General features: G+C 47.5%; 1 protein-coding gene and 1 pseudogene across 3 annotated transcripts in view; both read left to right on the plus strand.

Annotated features, from left to right (window-relative positions):
- The first annotated feature begins 3 nt into the window (after positions 1 to 3).
- Positions 4 to 8,882, plus strand: LOC138930317 (heterogeneous nuclear ribonucleoprotein F-like; annotated as a pseudogene).
- GJB1 (gap junction protein beta 1) overlaps positions 2,925 to 19,853 on the plus strand; it is a 28,820-nt gene continuing 11,891 nt past the window's right edge. Inside the window, exons 1-3 of one of the 3 annotated variants that reach the window (XM_070290333.1) lie at positions 2,925 to 3,146; positions 5,526 to 5,662; positions 19,326 to 19,446. The gene's annotated coding sequence lies outside the window, so the exon portion shown is untranslated. Of the gene's footprint in view, positions 3,147 to 3,169; positions 3,283 to 4,253; positions 5,663 to 19,325; positions 19,447 to 19,853 lie in introns of those variants that run through there. The other 2 variants (XM_070290332.1, XM_070290331.1) reach the window with 2 other exon arrangements.

Here is a 19,853-nt window from a genome sequence, read left to right on the forward strand (position 1 = left end):
TCCATGATGTTGGGCCCTGAGAGAGATGAAGGCTTTGTGGTCAAGCTTCGTGGCCTGCCCTGGTCCTGCTCTGTTGAGGATGTGCAAAATTTCCTCTCTGACGGCATGATCCATGATCGGGTCACAAGTGTTCATTTTATCTACAGTACAGAAGGCAGGCAGAGTGGTGAGTCTTTTGTTGAACTTCAATCAGAAGATGATGTAAGGATGGCCCTTAAAAAAGACAGGCAAAGCATGGGACATTGGTACATTGAAGTGTTCAAGTCCCACAGAACTGAGATGGATTGGGTGTTGAAGCACAGTGGTCCAATCAGTGGTGACACTTCCAGTGATGGTTTCATTAGACTTCAAGGACTCCCGTTTGGATGCACCAGGGAGGAGATCATTCAGTTCTTCTCAAGGTTGGAAATGATGCCAAACGGGATCACACTGCCTGTGGACCCTGAGGGCAAGACTACAGGGGAAGCCTTTGTGCAGTTTGCTTCAGAGGAGATAGAGAAGGCTCTAGGGAAGCACAAGAAGAGAATCAGTTCAGTTAAGTTCAGTTGCTCAGTCGTGTCTGACTCTTTGCCACCCCATGAATCGCAGCATGCCAGGCATCCCTGTCCATCACCATCTCCCAGAGTTCACTGAAACTCACGTCCATCAAGTCAGTGATGCCATCCAGCCATCTCATCCTCTGTTGTCCCCTTCTTCTCCTGCCCCTAATCCATCCCAGCATCAGAGTCAACTCTTCGCATGAGGTGGCCAAAGTACTGGAGTTTCAGCTTTAGCATCATTCCTTCCAAAGAACACCCAGGACTGATCTCCTTCAGAATGGACTGGTTGGATCTCCTTGCAGTCCAAGGGACTCTCAAGAGTCTTTTCCAACACCACAGTTCAAAAGCATCAATTCTTTGGCACTCAGCTTTCTTCACAGTCCAACTCTCACATCCATACATGACCACTGGAAAAATCATAGCCTTGATTAGATGGACCTTTGTTGGCAAAGTAATGTCTCTGCTTTTGAATATGCTGTCTAGGTTGGTCATAACTTTCCTTCCAAGGAGTAAGCGTCTTTTAATTTCATGGCTGCAATCACCATCCGCAGTGATTTTGGAGCCCCCCAAAATAAAGTCTGCCACTGTTTCCACTGTTTCCCCATCTCTTTCCCATGAAGTGATGGGACCAGATGCCATGATCTTCGTTTTCTGAATGTTGAGTTTTAAGCCAACTTTTTCACTCTCCTCTTTCACTTTCATCAAGAGGCTTTTCTGCCATAAGGGTGGTATCATCTGTATATCTGAGGTTATTGATATTTCTCCCGGCAATCTTGATTCCAGCTTGTGCTTCTTCCAGCCCAGCGTTTCTCATGATGTACTCTGCATATAAGTTAAATAAGCAGGGTGACAATATACAGCCTTGACGTACTCCTTTCCCGACTTGGAACCAGTCTGTTGTTCCAGGTCCAGTTCTGTTGCTTCCCGACCTGCATATAGGTTTCTCAAGAGGCAGGTCAGGTGGTCTGGTATTCCCATCTCTTTCAGAATTTTCCACAGTTTATTGTGATCCACACAGTCAAAGGCTTTGGCATAATCAATAAAGCAGAAACAGATGTTTTTCTGGAACTCTCTTGCTTTTTCCATGATCCAGCAGATGCTGGCAATTTGATCTCTGGTTCCTCTGCCTTTTCTAAAACTAGCTTGAACATCTGGAAGTTCGCAGTTCGCATATTGCTGAAGCCTGGCTTGGAGAATTTTGAGCATTACTTTACTAGCATGTGAGATGAGTGCAAGTGTGTGGTAGTTTGAGCATTCTTTGGCATTGCCTTTCTTTGGGATTGGAATGAAAACTGACCTTTTTCCAGTCCTGTGGCCACTGCTGAGTTTTCCAAATTTGGTGGCATATTGAGTGCAGCACTTTCACAGCATCATCTTCCAGGATTTGAAATAGCTCAACTGGAATTCCATCACCTCCACTAGCTTTGTTCGTAGTGATGCTTTCTAAGGCCCACTTGACTTCACATTCCAGGATGTCTGGCTCTGGGTGAGTGATCACACCATCGTGATTATCTTAGTTGTGAAGATCTTTTTTGTACAGTTCTGTGTATTCTTGCCACCTCTTTTTAATATCTTCTGCTTTTGTTAGGTCCGTACCATTTCTGTCCTTTATCGAGCACATCTTTGCATGAAATGTTCCCATGTCCGAGGTCAGGGGCAGAGGCCGAGAGGAACTACTCCATGTCTGAGGCCAGGGGAGGCACCGGGAAGAGCTATCCCCCCGGCCCGAGGCCAGGGGCGGCGGCCACGAGGAGTTACCCCACGTCCGAGGTCAGGGCGGCAGCCGAGAGTGCCAGGCTATGACGGCGCAGGAGCGGCCGAGAGGAGCTACCCCATGTCGAGGTCAGGGGCAGCTGCTGGAAGGAGCTAACCCCCATCCGAGGCCAGGGGTGGCAGTCCAGAGGAGCTACCCTACGGCCAACGTCCGGGGGGGTGGCCAAGAGTGCCAGGCTGCGACGGCGCAGGAGCTGCCGAGAGGAGGTACCCAATGCCCGAGGTCAAGGGCGGCGGCCGGGGGGAGCTATCCCCTGCCCGAGGCCAGGGGTGGCGGCCGGGAGGAGCTACCCCTCCATCCAAGGCCAGGGGTGGCAGCTGCGAGGAGCTACCCCAGGCCCAAGGTCAGCAGCGACGGCCGGGAGGAGCTACCCCATGTCGAGGTCAGGGTCAGCTGCTAGAAGGAGCTATCCCCCGTCCGAGGCCAGGGGTGGCGGCCGGGAGGAGCTACCCTACAGCCAACATCCGGGGGGGGTGGCCAAGAGTGCCAGGCTGCAACGGCGCAGGAGCTGCCGAGAGGAGGTACCCGATGCCCGAGGTCAAGGGTGGCGGCCGGGAGGAGCTATCCCCTGCCCGAGGCCAGGGGTGGCGGCCGGGAGGAGCTACCCCTCCATCCGAGGCCGGGGTGGCGGCTGTGAGGAGTTACCCCAGGCCCAAGGTCAGCGGCGACGGCCGGGAGGAGCTACCCCAAGTCGAGGTCAAGGGCGGCGGCCAGGAGGAGCTGCCCCCAACCCGAGGCCAGGGGTGGCGGTCCAGAGGAGCTACCCTACGTCCGAGGTCCGGGGGGTGGCCAAGAGTGCCAGGCTGCGACGGCGCAGGAGCTGCCGAGAGGAGGTACCCGATGCCCGAGGTCAAGGGCGGCGGCCGGGAGGAGCTATCCCCTGCCCGAGGCCAGGGGTGGCGGCCGGGAGGAGCTACCCCCCATCCGAGGCCACGGGTGGTGGCCGCGAGGAGTTACCCCAGGCCCAAGGTCAGTGGCGACGGCCGGGAGGAGCTACCCCATGTCGAGGTCAGGGGCGGCGGCCAGGAGGAGCTGCCCCTCACCCGAGGCCAGGGGTGGAGGCTGGGAGGAGTTACCCCACATCGAGGTCAGGAGTGGCGGCCGAGAGGAGCTACCCAAGTCCGAAGTCAGGGCGGTGGCCGGGAGGAGCTATCCCGGGCTCGAGGCCAAGTGCGGCGGCTGCGAGGAGTTATCCCACGACGAGGCCAGGGGCGGTGGCTGCGAGGAGTTACCACATGTCGAGGTCAGGAGTGGCGGCCGAGAGGAGCTACCCACGTCCGAGGTCAGGGCGGCAGCCGGGAGGAGCTATCCCCGGCCCAAGTCCAGGGGTTGTGACCAAGAGAAGCTATCCCCGGCCCGAGGCCAAGGGCACTGGCTGCGAGGAGTTACCCCACATCGAGGTCAGGACGGCAGCCGGGAGGAGCTATCCTCCGCCCGAGGCCAAGGGAGGCTGCTGGGAGGAGCTATCCCCCGCCCGAGGCCAGGGGTGGCGGCCGGAAGGAGCTACACCCGGCCCGAGGCCAGGGGCGGTGGCTGGGAGGAGCTATCCCTCGCCCGAGGCCAGGGATGGCGGCTGGGAGGAGCTATCACCGCCCGAGGCCAAGGGCGGCTGCTGGGAGGAGCTATCCCCCGCCCGAGGCCAGGGATGGCGGCTGGGAGGAGCTATCCCCCACAGGGATGGCGGCCAGGAGGAGCTACCTCCAGCCCGAGGCCAGGGGCGGTGGCTGCGAGGAGTTACCCCACCTCGAGGTCAAGGCAGCGGGGAGGAGCTATCCCCCGCCCGAGGCCAAGGATGGCAGCTGGGAGGAGCTATCCCCCGCCCGAGGCCAAGGGCGGTGGCTGGGAGGAGCTACCCCACATCGAGGTCAAGGCAGCGTCTGGGAGGAGCTATCCCCCGCTGGAGGCCAGGGGTAGCACCCGGGAGGAGCTACCCCCGGCCCGAGGCCAGGGGCGGCGGCTGGGAGGAGCTATCCCCCGCCCGAGGTCAGGGGCGGCGGCCGGGAGGAGCTATCCCCCGCCTGAGGCCAAGGGCGGCAGCCGGGAGGAGCTATCCCCTGCCTGACGCCAGGTGCCGTGGCTGGGAGGAGTTACCCCACCTCGAGGCCAGGGGCGGTGGCTGGGAGCAGCTACCCCCAGCCCGAGGCCAGAGGCGGTGGCTGGGAGCAGCTACCCCCAGCCCGAGGCCAAGGGCGGCTGCTGGGAGGAGCAATCCCCCGCCCGAGGCCAGGGGCGGTGGCTTTGAGGAGTTACCCCACCTCGAGGACAAGGGTGGCAGCTGGGAGGAGCTATCCCCCGCCCGAGGCCAAGGGCGGTGGCTGGGAGGAGCTAACCCACATCGAGGTCAAGGCGGCATCTGGGAGGAGCTATCCCCCGCCCGAGGCCAGGGGCGCAGCTGGGAGGAGCTATCCCCCGCCCGAGGCCAAGGGCGGTGGCTGGGAGGAGCTATCCTCCGCTGGAGGCCAGGGGCGGCTGCTGGGAGGAGCAATCCCCCGCCCGAGGCCAGGGGCGGTGGCTTTGAGGAGTTACCCCACCTCGAGGCCAAGGGTGGCAGCTGGGAGGAGCTATCCCCCGCCCGAGGCCAAGGGCGGTGGCTGGGAGGAGCTAACCCACATCGAGGTCAAGGCGGCATCTGGGAGGAGCTATCCCCCGCCCGAGGCCAGGGGCGCAGCTGGGAGGAGCTATCCCCCGCCCGAGGCCAAGGGCGGTGGCTGGGAGGAGCTATCCTCCGCTGGAGGCCAGGGGTAGCACCCGGGAGGAGCTACCCCCAGCCCGAGGCCAGGGGCGGCAGCTGGGAGGAGCTATCCCCCGCCCGAGGCCAAGGGCGGCTGCTGGGAGGAGCAATCCCCCGCCCGAGGCCAGGGGCGGTGGCTTTGAGGAGTTACCCCACCTCGAGGTCAGGAGCGGCTGCCGGGAGGAGCTATCCCCCGCCCGAGGCCAAGGGCGGCGGCTGGGAGGAGCTACCCCCGGCCCGAGGCCAGGGGCGGTGGCTGTGAGGAGTTACCCGACGCCTGAGGCCAGGGGCATTAGCTGGGAGGAGTTACCCGATGCCTGAGGCCAGGGGCAGCGGCTGCGAGGAGTTACCACACGTCGAGGTCAGGGTCGGCACTCGGGAGGAACTACCCACGTCCGAGGTCAGGGGCGGCGGCTTCGAGGAGGCCAAGGGCCATGGGCAGGAGGAGCTACCCCACGTCCACGGAGTGGTGCCTGTGCAGGCGCAGGAGGGCCGATGAGGAGCTACTCCACGTTCAAGGTCAGGAGGGGCGGCGGTGAGGAGATACCCCTAGTCCAAAGTAAGGAGCAGCAGCTGTGCTTTGCTGGAGCAACCGTGAAGAGATACCCCATGTCCAAGGTAAGAGAAACCCAAGTAAGACAGTAGGTGTTGCAAGAGGGCATCAGAGGGCAGTTCAGTTCAGTCGCTCAATCTTATCCCACTCTTTGCGACCCCATGAATCGCAGGACGCCAGGCCTCCCTGTCCATCACCAACTCCCAGAGTTCACTGAAACTCACGTCCATCAAGTCAGTGATGCCATCCAGCCATCTCATCCTCTGTCATCCCCTTCTCCTCCTGCCCCCAATCCCTCCCAGCATCAAAGTCTTTTCCAATGAGTCAACTCTTCACATGAGGTGGCCAAAGTACTGGAGTTTCAGCTTTAGCATCATTCCTTCCAAAGAAATCCCAGGGCTGATCTCCTTCAGAATGGACTGGTTGGATCTCCTTGCAGTCCAAGGGACTCTCAAGAGTCTTCTCCAACACCACAGTTCAAAAGCATCAATTCTTCAGCGCTCAGCCTTCTTCACAGTCCAACTCTCACATCCATACATGACTACTGGAAAAACCATAGCCTTGACTAGACGGACCTTAGTCCGCAAAGTAATGTCTCTGCTTTTGAATATGGTATCTAGGTTAGTCATAACTTTTCTTCCAAGGAGTAAGCATCTTTTAATTTCATGGCTGCAGTCACCATCTGCAGTGATTTTGGAGCCCCCCAAAAAAATAAAGTCTCACACTGTTTCCACTGTTTCCCCATCTCTTTCCCATGAAGTGATGGGACCAGATGCCATGATCTTCGTTTTCTGAATGTTGAGCTTTAAGCCAACTTTTTCACTCTCCTCTTTCACTTTCATCAAGAGGCTTTTGAGTTCCTCTTCACTTTCTGCCATAAGGGTGGTGTCATCTGCATATCTGAGGTTATCAATATTTCTCCCGCCAATCTTGATTCCAGCTTGTGTTTCTTCCAGTCCAGCATTTCTCATGATGTACTCTGCATATAAGTTAAATAAGCAGGGTGGCAATATACAGCCTTGATGTACTCCTTTTCCTATTTGGAACCAGTCTGTTGTTCCATGTCCAGAGGGCAGACACACTGAAACCATAATCACAGAAAACTAGTCAGTCTAATCACAGGGACCACAGCCTTGTCTAACTCAATGAAACTAAGCCATGCCATGTGGGGCCACCCAAGACGGGCAGGTCATGGTGGAGAGGTCTGACAGAATGTGGTCCACTGGAGAAGGGAATGGCAAACCACTTCAATATTCTTGCCTTGAGAACCCCATGAACAGTATGAAAAGGCAAAATGGTAAGATACTGAAAGAGGAACTCCCCAGGTCAGTAGGTGCCCAGTATGCTACTGGAGATCGGTGGAGAAATAACTCCAGAAAGAATGAAGGGATGGAGCCAAAACAAAAACAATACCCAGTTGTGGATGTGACTGGTGATAGAAGCAAGGTCTGATGCTGTAAAGAGCAATATTGCATAGGAACCTGCAATGTCAGGTCCATGAATCAAGGCAAACTGGAAGTGGTCAAACAGGAGATGGCAAGCGTGAACATCGACATTCTAGGAATCAGCTAACTAAAATGGACTGGAATGGGTGAATTTAACTCAGATGACCATTATATCTACTACTGCGGGCAGGAATCCCTTAGAAGAAATGGAGTAGCCATCATGGTCAACAAAAGAGCCCGAAAAGCAGTACTTGGATGCAATCTCAAAAACGACAGAATGATCTCTGTTCGTTTCCAAGGCAAACCATTCAATATCACAGTAATCCAAGTCTATGCCCCAACCAGTAATGCTGAAGAAGCTGAAGTTGAATGGTTCTATGAAGACCTACAAGACCTTTTAGAACTAACATCCAAAAAAGATGTCCTTTTCATTATAGGGGACTGGAATGCAAAAGTAGGAAGTCAAGAAACACCTGGAGTAACAGGCAAATTTGGCCCTGGAGTACAGAATGAAGCAGGGCAAAGGCTAATAGAGTTTTGCCAAGAGAACGCACTGGTCATAGCACACACCCTCTTCCAACAAAACAAGAGAAGACTCTATACATGGACATCACCAGATGGTCAACACCGAAATCAGACTGATTATATTCTTTGCAGCCAAAGATGGAGAAGCTCTATACCGTCAGCAAAAATAAGACCAGAGCTGACTGTGGCTCAGATCATGAACTCCTGATTGCCAAATTCAGACTTAAATTTAAGAAAGTAAGGAAAACCACTAGACCATTCAGGTATGACCTAAATGAAATCCCTTATGATTATACAGTGGAAGTGAGAAATAGATTTAAGGGACTAGATCTGATAGAGTGCCTGATGAACTATGGATGGAGGTTCGTGACATTGTACAGGAGACAGGGATCAAGACCATCCCCATGGAAAAGAAATACAAAAAAGCAAAATGGCTGTCTGGGGAGGCCTTACAAATAGCTGTGAAAAGAAGAGAAGCAAAAAGCAAAGGAGAAAAGGATATAAGCATCTGAATGCAGAGTTCCAAAGAATAGCAAGGAGAGATAAGAAAGCCTTCCTCAGCGATCAATGCAAAGAAATAGAGGAAAACAACAGAATGGGAAAGACTAGAGATCTCTTTGAGAAGAGAGTAGGGCACAGGTATATTGAGGTGTTCAACAGTCAGGAGGAAGTTAGGTCATACTTGGATCCCCCACTGAAGTTCATGTCAGTGCAGCTGCCAGGCCTCTATACTGGAGGCATACTGGCATCATCAAGCAGGCAAGCCTGGAGAGGATGAGGTCTGGTGCCTACAGTGCAGGCTGTGGGGGTTATGAGGAGTACAGCAGCCTCAGTGATGGCTACGGCTTCACCACTGACCTGTTTGGGAGAGACCTCAGTTACTGTCTCTCTAAGATATACAACCACAAGTATAGAGATGATGAGTTCACTGTCCAGAGCACCACTGGACACTGCGTCCATATGAGAGGACTGCCACAGAGAATGACATTTACAACTTCTCCCTGTTCAACCCTGTGAGAGTCCACATTGAGATTGGCCCTGATGGAAGAGTGACCGGTGAAGCTGATGTTGAGTTTGCCACTCATGAAGAAGCCGTGGTGGCCATGTCCAAAAACAGGGCAAACATGCAACATAGATACATAGAACTTTTCTTGAATTCCATAACAGGGGCCAGCAACGGGTCATATAGCAGCCAGATGATGCAGGGCATGGGAGTGTCAACCCAGTCCACTTACAGTGGTCTTGAGAGCCAGTCTGTGAGTGGCTGTTATGGGCTGGCTATGGTGCCCAGAACAGCATGGGTAGATATGACTAGTTTTGTAGTAGCTTTTGAGTTATTTCAGTCAAATTTTCACAGGTAGCCAACAAGCCGTGAAAAACAGTTATTACTCTAGAGGAAGCTAGGGGACCCATTTTGCACCATGAGTTTGTGAAATCTGGATTTTAAAATTACCTCAAGTGTTTTCTCATGCAAACTTTCTTCTAGCATGTGATATTGAATAAACTAAAACTATTTTCAGCTTTTCTTGATTAACATTTTGGTAATGTACTTCTGGAGTAATGTTATCTGAATTAAAGTGGTCTTAAGTATGTTAAATGTGGATCTTTTACACCACATCATCGTGTACACATTGGGGAGGTGTGCTTTTTTGGAAAACTCAAGGTGCTAGTTCCTTAATTCAAAGAGGACATTTCTCATGTTTGTTCACTCTAGTTTATTTTCATTTAAAATGTCTTAGGTTAAGTTTAAGCTTTTTAAAAGTTTGTTTTGAAAATTGAGACACATCACAAATACTGTAGGAATTGGTGAGGCCTTGACTTAAAAACTTTCTTTGTACTGTGATTTCCTTTCGGGTGTATTTTGCTAAGTGAAACTTGTTAAATTTTTTTAACTAAACTTCTTTTCCTTAAAATAAAAAGACTTTTTCACACACACACACACACAGACACACACACACACACAGACACACAGAAGAAGACACTGAGGCTAGACCTCTGGGGAACATCTACAGAGGAGCCGGAGGAGGACAATGCAGACAAAAATCATGAGCATGATATAATGGAAACCAAAGAAAGAATAATTTTCTAGAAATGAGATTTATTCTTAGCATCACACACTACTGAGAAGTTCCCTCTGAAGTATATCTGCAGCTTTTCTAATATGGAAACCACTTATCAGCATAGTGAAAGCTGATGGTTGGGGCAGAGACCAGAATGCAGAGACTGAACTATGATGTGAAGATGTCAGTGTTAACTATTTTTCTGAAAATTGGAATCTGGGTAGTTCTTTTCACAATAGCAACACCAGTTGTGTGTGTGCTAAATCGCTTCAGTGTCGCTTCAGTCGTGTCTGTGCTTACTCAGTTGTTTCAGTCATGTCTGACTCTTTGTGACCCTATGGACTGTGGCCTACCAGGCTCCTCTGTCCATGGGATTCTCCAGGCAAGAATACTGGCATGGGCTGCCATGCCCTCCTCCAGGAGATCTTCCCGACCCAAGGATCAAACGCAGGTCTTCTGCATTGCAGGCAGAGCATTTACAGCTGAGCCACCAAGGAAGCCCACAATACCAGTTACCATATGTTAAATAACAAATATATAGAAGGTGAGTATTACAATTTCTTTCAACTCTGGAGAACATATTATTGGGTGCCTTGGCTGTTGGGGACATGAAGAAGATCAAGGTGAGGTCACTGTCCCCAAGGTGCCGATAACACAATAGGAGACAGACAAAGAGGTCTGGGGGCATAGATGAGGGAAGAATAATTTCTATCAGAAAGGGATGGGAATCTGAGAAATCCTGACAGAGGAAATGACATTAGAGTTGGGATTTGAAAGATGAGTGAAAATTCTCCTGGTGAAGGGTGGAGAGGATGTTCTAAGTAGAGGGACACAAAGGCAAAAGCTTGTAGACAGAAATGTCTCTGCCATGTTTGGGGATGACTTGTGGCACAGTGCAGATAAAGGGCATGTTAGTGAGTTTGGACTTTAACAGAAATAATGGGAAGCTTCCAGAGTTATTTTAAGCTAGATCAGTCACATGTCCAGAATTGAAAGAGTCCAACTGCAAGTGGGAAGACACACTGAGAGACTTCCATAACTTTCTGAGTAAAAGAGGATGAGCGCCTGTTCTAAGAGGATAGCAAAATGTTGGAGGAGAATGAAACAAACAGCGAAGCAAGGCATTTGAGCTAATTGAGGAAATAAACATGATGACTTGGTGACTGATCATAGTGAAATTATTAATCTCTCGAGCCCTGGAATAAGGAAGAATTCTGGTTCTGCAACATTCCATTGCTTGCTCTTAGAAACATTATTGAGCTTCCCAGGTGGCGCTAGTGGTAAAGAATCCTGCCCATGCGGGAGGCTCAAGAGACGCGGGTTTGATCCCTGAGTCAGGAAGATCCCCTGGAGGAGGGCATAGCAACCCACTCCAGTATTCTTGCCTGGCGAATCCCATGGACAGAGGAGCCTCGTGGGCTATAGTACATAGGGTCGCAAAGAATCAGACATGACTGAGCAAGCACAGACACATTATTTAATATTTCTGAGCCTCAGTTTCCTCATCTGCATAATAGGGATAATAAAATGCCTGCTGTATAGGACAAAACAAGATTAAGTACTCAATAAATGTTAGTGATTATGTTTAATACTATTATTTTTACTGCCAGCTAAATTGCAGTCACTAATGGAAGTGCCCAATAGGCAATTAGAAATGTGAATTGAAGTGCAGAAAGAAAATAGGGACCAGAGATTTTTTATTTACCTTATTACCTTGGAGAGTGGTTACACTGCTGTGAAGGGCAGAGAACGGAACTTTGCAGAATATTTGCGCTTAGAAGTGGTAGGAGAAAGTGTACAGAAAAGTAGTGGTGTGTGAGAGAGAAGTCTTACCTTTGAGAGGATCATTTTAAACTGCTAAATGCAGTGGCTTCATCTAGATCCTTTATTCCTGACACCTCTGCACCATTAGATGCAAGTGACCTCTTCAAGCCTTCTTTAGAAACTCTCTTCTTCAGTTTCCATGGCATTCTATTCTCTTCTGGCTTCTCTGATTATGCATAGAACATCTCAGCCTTATCACTTCCTTGTGCCAACTCCTTCATTTTACAAATGAGGAGACAAAAGAGCCAGGAAATGGAAGTAGCTTGTTCAAGGTTCACAGTCAATTGTTCCTTCCTCATCTTTATTTCCACCCTTTTCTCTCTTCCTACAGTTCTTTGTTCTTTGCCCTCCTATACTCACTTTCTCTTTCTAAAAACTCATCTTTTTGCACAGTTTCTAGGATTACTTTTAGGTTTTTTGATTTCCAGCTTGAAATCTCCCATCCTTGCCTCTCCAGAGCTGCTATCCCACCCTTTCAATAGTTAGTGAGATGTTCTACCAACACCTCATACTTAGCATGTCTGAAATATTGTCTTTCCCTACAAGGCTAGCTTCCCTCTGACTCCATTACCATATCAGTGCTGCCTTCATTCTCCTAGTCAGCTAATTCCTTATCAGATTTGGTCAATTGGTCCTATATAAATGTCCATGTAGTGCAGGAGTTAAGCACACTGCCTGTAGGGACAAGACTGGCTGGGACCAAATAATGGTTTTGTGATATTGGACAAGTGACTTATTCTGAACCAGAGGCTATTAGTGCTGGAAGAGAACTTAAAGATAATTATTTCCCAAAGCTTCACCTTTTTCAGAAAAGAAATCTGAATCCCTGAAAGGTAATTCCCCACAGCCTGTAAATATGAGTCAGGACTGGAACCCAGGACTACTGGAGCTCCAAGTCAATGTGCTTTGTCCTGCACCATGTTGCCTCTTGCTGTTTTATTGGACCTGTCACCACTGCCACTTCCCAAGACTGAATATTTATAACTTTGTGCCTGGATTATTGACATAGCCTTCTACCTACTCTTGCAACCTTTCCTTTACCCCATCCCCAGTTCATCCTGCCAAGTTAATCTCCCTAAAGCTTCATTTCCATCTTGTCATTTCCCTCATTGAAAAGCTTTTGGTGGTTCCTCCTCGCCTACTGTATAAAATTCAAATGTCCGAAAGTGAAGTTGCTCTGTCATGTCCAACTCTTTGTGATCCCATGGACTATAGCCTACCAGGCTCCTCTGTCCATGGGATTTTCCAGGCAACAGTACTGGAGTGGGTTGCTATTTCCTTCTCTAGGGGATCTTCCCAACCCAGGGATCGAACCCGGGTCTCCTGCATTGTAGGCAGACGCTTTTACAATCTGAGCCACCAGGGAAGTCTCAGATGTCCAAGCTAGGTATCAAAACTCCTCCAAAATGTGCTGCCAGCCCACCTTTCCACGCTTCATTACCCATACTACCCTTTTATACTTCATGACCCAGCCGTGCCCAAAACTCGGTGTTCTTTGAACAGCTCATGCACTTTCATGCCCTACTGCCTTTTTACATAGTGTTCTCTCAACTTTGAATGTCTTAATTTGATTTTCTTCCTGTCAAATTCTTATTCATTTTTCAGGGACCAATTAAATGTCCTAGTGCATGAATACTTTTCAGATTCTCCCAGTCAGAATTAATCTTTATGATAACGTATGTGACAGGAATTGACAACATAGCTGAGTGTTTAGTGAGTTCCTGTCTTCCTTTTTTTCACCTGTGTTCCCACAACATATTGCTTATACTTCTGTTTAACACTTATTTCGCTTACTTATATTCAAGCTGATTATTTAACCTACTAATGAGACTTGTCTCATTCATCTTTGCATCCTCCATGGCCCCAAGAGAGTTCCTGGCACACAATAGGTACTTAACAGATATTTATTGAAAGGAAAGGAAAGGAGAGGAAAACTGTGGAGCCAAGTCTTGAGACATCCCCTCATTAGTAATTCAGCAAGACCAACTCCTCTTGCTGAACATGGAGTGACATGTTGAGAGAAGAAAAATCTGGGAAACCCTATTGGCTGATCTTCAACAAAGTGCTTCAGGAAGCCTTGGTTCAACCTGACAGTTTGCTTGAGGGTGATAAGGTAGGAGAGGTGAGACAACTCAGATAAAATTCTTATCCACACATTCTTTAAAATAAGCTGAGATCAATGCAGGTCCATTGTTCCTTGCCAGCTGGTTTACAAATAGCTAGAGAGAGCAGTGACTTGTGCTAAAGAGGGGAGAAGGTAGAAGTAGAATGTCTTTGGAGCCATTTGCAAGGGGAGGTTACCATGATCCATGAGTTAATCTTTCCCTGGAAAAGGATTCTTTCTGTCAGTTGAAGTATAGTTGATGTATAATGTGCTAATTACTATTGTACAGGAAAGTGACTCAGATATATATATATATATATATATATATATATATATATATATTCTTTTTATATTATTTTCCGTTGAGGTTTATCATAGGATATTGAATATAGTTCTCTGTGCTGTAGAGTAGGAAGGACCTTGTTGTTTTTCCATTCTGTATATAAAAACTACATCTGCTAACCCCAATCTCTCACTCCATCCCTTCTCCAGTCCCCTCCGCCTTGGCAACCACCAGTCTGTTCTCTACATCCGTGATTCTGTTTCTGTCTCACAGATATGATCGTTTGTGTCATATTTCAGACCCCACACATATGTAATATCATATGGTATTTATCTTTCTCTTTTTGACTTCAGTTCAGTTCAGTCGCTCAGTCGTGTCCAGCTCTTTGCGACCCCATGGACTGCGGCACACCAGGCCTCCCTGTCCACCACCAACTCCCGGAGTTCACCCAAACTTGTGTCCATTGAGTCAGTGATGCCATCCAACCATCTCATCCTCTATCATCCCCTTCTCCTCCTGCCTTCAATCTTTGCCATCATCAGGGTCTTTTCAAATGAGTCAGTTCTTCACATCAGGTGGCCAAAGTATTGGAGTTTCAGCTTCCATATCAGACCTTCCAATGAATATTTAGGACTGATTTCCTTTAGGATGGACTGGGTGGATCTCCTTGCAGTCCAAGGGACTCTCAAGAGTCTTCAACACCACAGTTCAAAAGCATCCTTTGTTCAGTGCTCAGCTTTCTTTATAGTCCAACTCTCACATCCATACATGACTACTAGAAAATCCATAGCCTTAACTAGATGGACCTTTGTTGGCAAAGTAATGTCTCTGCTTTTTAATACACTGTCCAGGTTGGTCATAGTTTTACTTCCAAGGAGCAAGGGTCTTTTAATTTCATGGCTGCAATCACCATCTGCAGTGATTTTGGAGCCCCCCAAAATAAAGTCTGCCACTGTTTCCACTGTTTCCCCATCTATTTGTCATGAAGTGATGGGACCAGATGCCATGATCTTAGTTTTCTGAATGTTGAGTTTTAAGCCACCTTTTTCACTCTCCTCTTTCATTTTCATCAAAAGGCTCTTTAGTTCTTCGTCGCTTTCTGCCATAAAGGTGGTGTCATCTGCATATCTGAAGTTATTGATATTTCTCCCAGAAATCTTGATTCCAGCTTGTGCTTCATCCAGCCCAGTGTTTCTCATGATGTACTCTGATAGAAGTTAAATAAGCAGGCTGACAATATACAGTCTTGACGTACTCCTTTCCCTATTTGGAACCAGTCTGTTGTTCCATGTCCATTTCTAACTGTTGCTCCTGACCTGCAGACAGATTTCTCAGGAGGCAGGTCAGGTGGCCTGGTATTCCCATCTCTTGAAGAATTTTCCGCACTTAGTATGATAATCTCTAGTTGCAGCCATGTTGGTGAAAATGGCGTTATTTCATTCTTTTTTATGGCTGTGTAGTATGGAAAAGGATTCTTGATCAAGCTCCCTGGATCACTTCCCTTGGAAGAGTGGGTAATTGTGAGGGGTAATGCAGGCCAAGTAGGTTCTTCATGATCTCTCAGTAGCATTGGACACAGCTTTCAGCTAAGGCCTCTATGCAGGTCATCCTAATTCTGGAGTAATGGCAAGATAAAAGATGACTTGCATTCTCATTTTGGCCGGACCTTGTGGCTTGTGGGATCTTAGTTCCCAGACCAGGGATTGAACTCAGGCCCTCAGCAGTGAGAATACAGAGCCCTAATCACTGAACCTCTGGGGAATTTCCTGCATTCTCATGTTGACAGTTTAAGGACAGGTTGAAAACCTCAGGTTCATTTCTCTGTTGGCCACCTCCATCATTATCAATTATCATTCATCAGAATTTTTCTAAACACCTACTACATGTCAGGTACATGGGTACTGATGCAGATTTGAATGGAATGTGCCCTTAAAAAAATTATTATTCTAGGAAATTCCCTGGTGGACCAATGGTTAAAACTCCACACTCCCAGTACAGGGGGCATGGATTGGGTGCCTGGTTAGGAACTATATCCCATATGTCAATACCCCGCAACTATATCCCACAACTAAGACCCAGTACAGTCAAATAATTTTTTAAAGTGTTATCCTAATAGAGGAGACACATAAGTAAACAGACAATATGGTGGACTCCGATAAGTGCCATCACAGAGATATACAGCACAGGGGAGAAACTAAGAGAGAGACAAAGTGGATGGAACAAAACCTTAACTTCTGAATTTAGCATAAAAGGCCACTGGCTACCTCTCTCTACTCCTCAGCCTTTGTATGTGAACAGCAGACCATCTGAGCAGGGTTTCAAGGAATGGAGAGTTGGCAAAGAAGTGGGGAAGAGGTATTATAGGCAGATTCTATCCTAAAGGCAATGAGGAACAATGGAGAACTTGAAGTAGAGGAGGGGTATGATCAGATATGTATTTTAGAAAGACCACTCTAAGGAAAGTTTGGAGAATGGATTGGAAGAGGTCAGGAATGGAGGAAGGGAGACAGGAAACTGGTTTACTAACCCAATTGTAAAGTTATTATAGTCTATACTAGGGCAGTGGAAGTGGAATAGAAAGAAAAGGAGCTGAAAGATATGAGAAAGCAAAACCTACAGGGTTTAGTTATTTATTAAATACAGAGTTAAAGGAGGCTAAGCAAGGGGAGGAAGCTAGTACTGAGTCAGCAGATTCCTGGCTTGAGCTATTGGGTGGATATGAGACCATTCAATGGGATAAAGGAACACTGGAGGGGCAGCAGGTTTGGGAGCAGAAGAGATTAGATGAACATCATATACATATTTGGAGACCAGGAGTGAGGTCTGGCCTGAAAATACAGATTTGAATCTATCTGTAGTTGAAGCCATGGGTTAGATGGGCCTACTCAGGGAGAGCCTGAAAAGTGACAGGAACAGAGGGACTAGAACTCTGAGGAACATCAACATTTAAGGGGCAGAGTAAAAGAAAAGTGTGGAGCAATCAAATAGACAAAAGAGAGACCCAAAGAGAAAAGTGTAAGAAAATTCAAAACAGATTCTGTAGCCATTAAAAAATACACTTTAGAAAAATATTTAGACATCTTTGTTGTTGTTCAGTAGTTAAAGTGAAAGTTAAGTTGCTCAGTCATGTCCGACTCTTTGCAACCCCATGGACTGAAGCCCACCAGGCTCCTCCGTCCATGGGATTCTCCAGGCAAGAATACTGGAGTGGGTGCCATTTCCTTCTCCAGGGGATCTTCCCAACCCAGGGATCAAACCCAGGTCTCCTACATTAGAGGCAGACGCTTTAACCTCTTAGCCGCCAGGGAAGGTTCAGTAGTTAAGTTGTGTTCAACTCTTTGTGACCCCATGGGCTGCAACACACCAGGCTCCCTTGTCCTTCACCATCTCCCAGAGCTTGCTCAAATTCATGTCCATTGAGTCAGTGATGTCACCCAACCATCTCATCCTCTGTCGTCCCCTTCCCCTTTTGCCTTCAATCTTTCCCAGGGTCTTTTCCAATGAGTTGGCTCTTCTCATCAGGTGGCCAAAGTTTTGGAGCTTCAGCTTCAACATCAGTCCTTCCAATGAATATTCAGGGTTGATTTAGGATTGACTGGTTTGATCTCCCTACAGTCCAAGGGACTCTCAAGAGTCTTCTCCAACACCACAATTCAAAAGCATCAATCCTTCAGCACCCAGCCTTCTTTATGGTCCAACTCTCACATCCATACATGACTACTGGAAAAACCATAGCTTTTACTAGACGGACCTTTGTTGGCAAAGTAATGTCTCTGCTTTTTAATAAGCTGTCTAGGTTTGTCATAACTTCCTTTCCAAAAGGCAAGCAACATCTTTAAATAGTCGTGATGTAATAGCAAGTGAAAGAGGATATAGAACAATATGCACTGCTGAGAACAGATTGATGATTGCCAGAGGTGGGGGGTGGAAGGTGGGCAAAAGTGTGAAGGGAATCAAAGGGTATGTACTTGCAGTTACAAAATGAATAAGTCATGGGGATGTAATGAGCAGCATGGTAAGTGTAGAAACAATATTGTATATTTGAAAATTGTTAAGAGTAGATCTTAAAAATTCTCATGACAAGAAAAAAATTCTGTGTGGTGATGGATGTTAACTAGAGTGACTGTAGTGATCATTCCACAATGTATACAAATACTGAATCATTATGCTGCACGCCTAGAGTTAATATAATGTTATATGTCAATTATATCTCAATAAAAATAATATGTAGTATATGATGACAATTTTATAATAAGAGTATAAGTATATATTTTCATTGAAAAATGACTGTAAGCTTTCACACCTTGTAGTAATGGTTATCTCTGGATGGTGATGCTACAGATTATTTTTATTATTATCCTATGAATTGTTTTGGTATTTTCCAGTTCTCCATAAAGAACATATATTGCTTGTGTAACAGCAAACATAAAGATTAATATAAAAGGGAGGGACATCCCTGGAAGTCCAGTGGTTAAAACTATGTACTCCCAATACAGGAAGCACGGGTTTAATCCCTGGTTGGGGAACTAAGATCCCACATGCCACAGGATGAGGCTATATATTTATATATGGAAAAATCAAAGAAGAAAGTTTAGAGAAGGTGGGAGTGGTCAAGTGAATCCAACATCTCAGAGTCAGTAAGACTAGCTCTGAGGGATGTCCATTGGATTTAGTAACAAAGTGACCTTGGTGAAAACTATTTCAGTGGAGTAGGGAGCAGGTGCAGAAGCTGGGTTGGAGTGGAAGTGAAAAGTGAATACCAGATGAAGAAGTATAGATGGCAAGTATAGACATATCATTCAAAAAATGTGGTTAAGAAGAAAAACAGATAGGGTAGAAGCCCAGTCTCAGATAGATAACATTCAGTTTAAGATTTTCACACTACTACGTGTGGTGGCTTTGAGTGCCCTGAAGAGAGGTAAGTTATGATGGTTTTCTGATACTCAGATTTTCAATATAAGGGGTACAGCATAGTATGGAATTGTAAGCAGGAGCCATCAGGAAATCAGCATCAGAAATTGCTCTTATGAGCTCAGAGACAAACTTAGCATCATTGGAACTGAGTGAAACACTCCAGTATTACATATGTGGCTACATAATTTAGAGTGTGGGTTAATACTTGGGAAAGAGCCCTTCCCAAAAGCCTGTGATAAGTATGAAATCATTGTGGAAGTTCTAGTGACTCATGTGATAACAGTCAGGGCTTCTTTATCAAGGTGTGCAGCTCAGTTTCATAGACAATGTTGTTCTCGAGGAATAATGCCAAACCTCAGTGCACGCTACGGCTCAACACATCCCCAACACTGTGAGGTGAAATGCCAAAAGTGAGAAAGAGCAGTTTATGTTTATTAAAGTACTAACACAGATTCAGCAATCAATAACTGCTTGACACTCTGAAAAGCGCCCTCATGCTGGCAAATCCAATGCCACTGAACACCCATTTCCTAGGAAACAATGAAGTAGCTCAATTATCTTTGTCTTTTATAGGAGGAAAAAGCAACCAAATGAACCAAAATGGAATCAAAAAGCAATCAAAATTCATTATTTCAGGGATCTGAATGGGCCTAGGAATCAGCCCTTTAACTGTCAGCAGAGTCAGTTGGAGCAGGTAAAATAGGGGGGAAAATGTCTGGGTTTCCTACCTAGATAGCCTTTCATCCCTCCTATGAACAATACCTGTTAGCAGAAGCCTTTGCTTTCAGGATGTCATCAGCAGCCTGACACTCCCCTAGGTATTGACCTAGGAGTGCTGAGTGGTTCAAAGAAATAACAGGGGCAGTGGCTGTGATTGCTGAGACAGGGGGATTCTCAATAAGGCATTTGTGGTGTTATGGTTGGCAAACTTGGTTGACAGGGGGAAGGAAAGAGGAGTCCAAAGATTAGACAGAAAGGATGAGCCTCAGGGCTTCTATTTAGGGCCTGATTTACATGTTTTATTTGGATTATCAGTTTGAGGGGGTGGGTGATGAACCAATACATTTCTAATTGGGAGTCCTGGAAACAGATCCTATGAAA

Source organism: Ovis canadensis, chromosome X, assembly GCF_042477335.2.
Source record: "Ovis canadensis isolate MfBH-ARS-UI-01 breed Bighorn chromosome X, ARS-UI_OviCan_v2, whole genome shotgun sequence".
In the NCBI taxonomy this organism is placed as follows: Eukaryota; Metazoa; Chordata; class Mammalia; order Artiodactyla; family Bovidae; genus Ovis; species Ovis canadensis.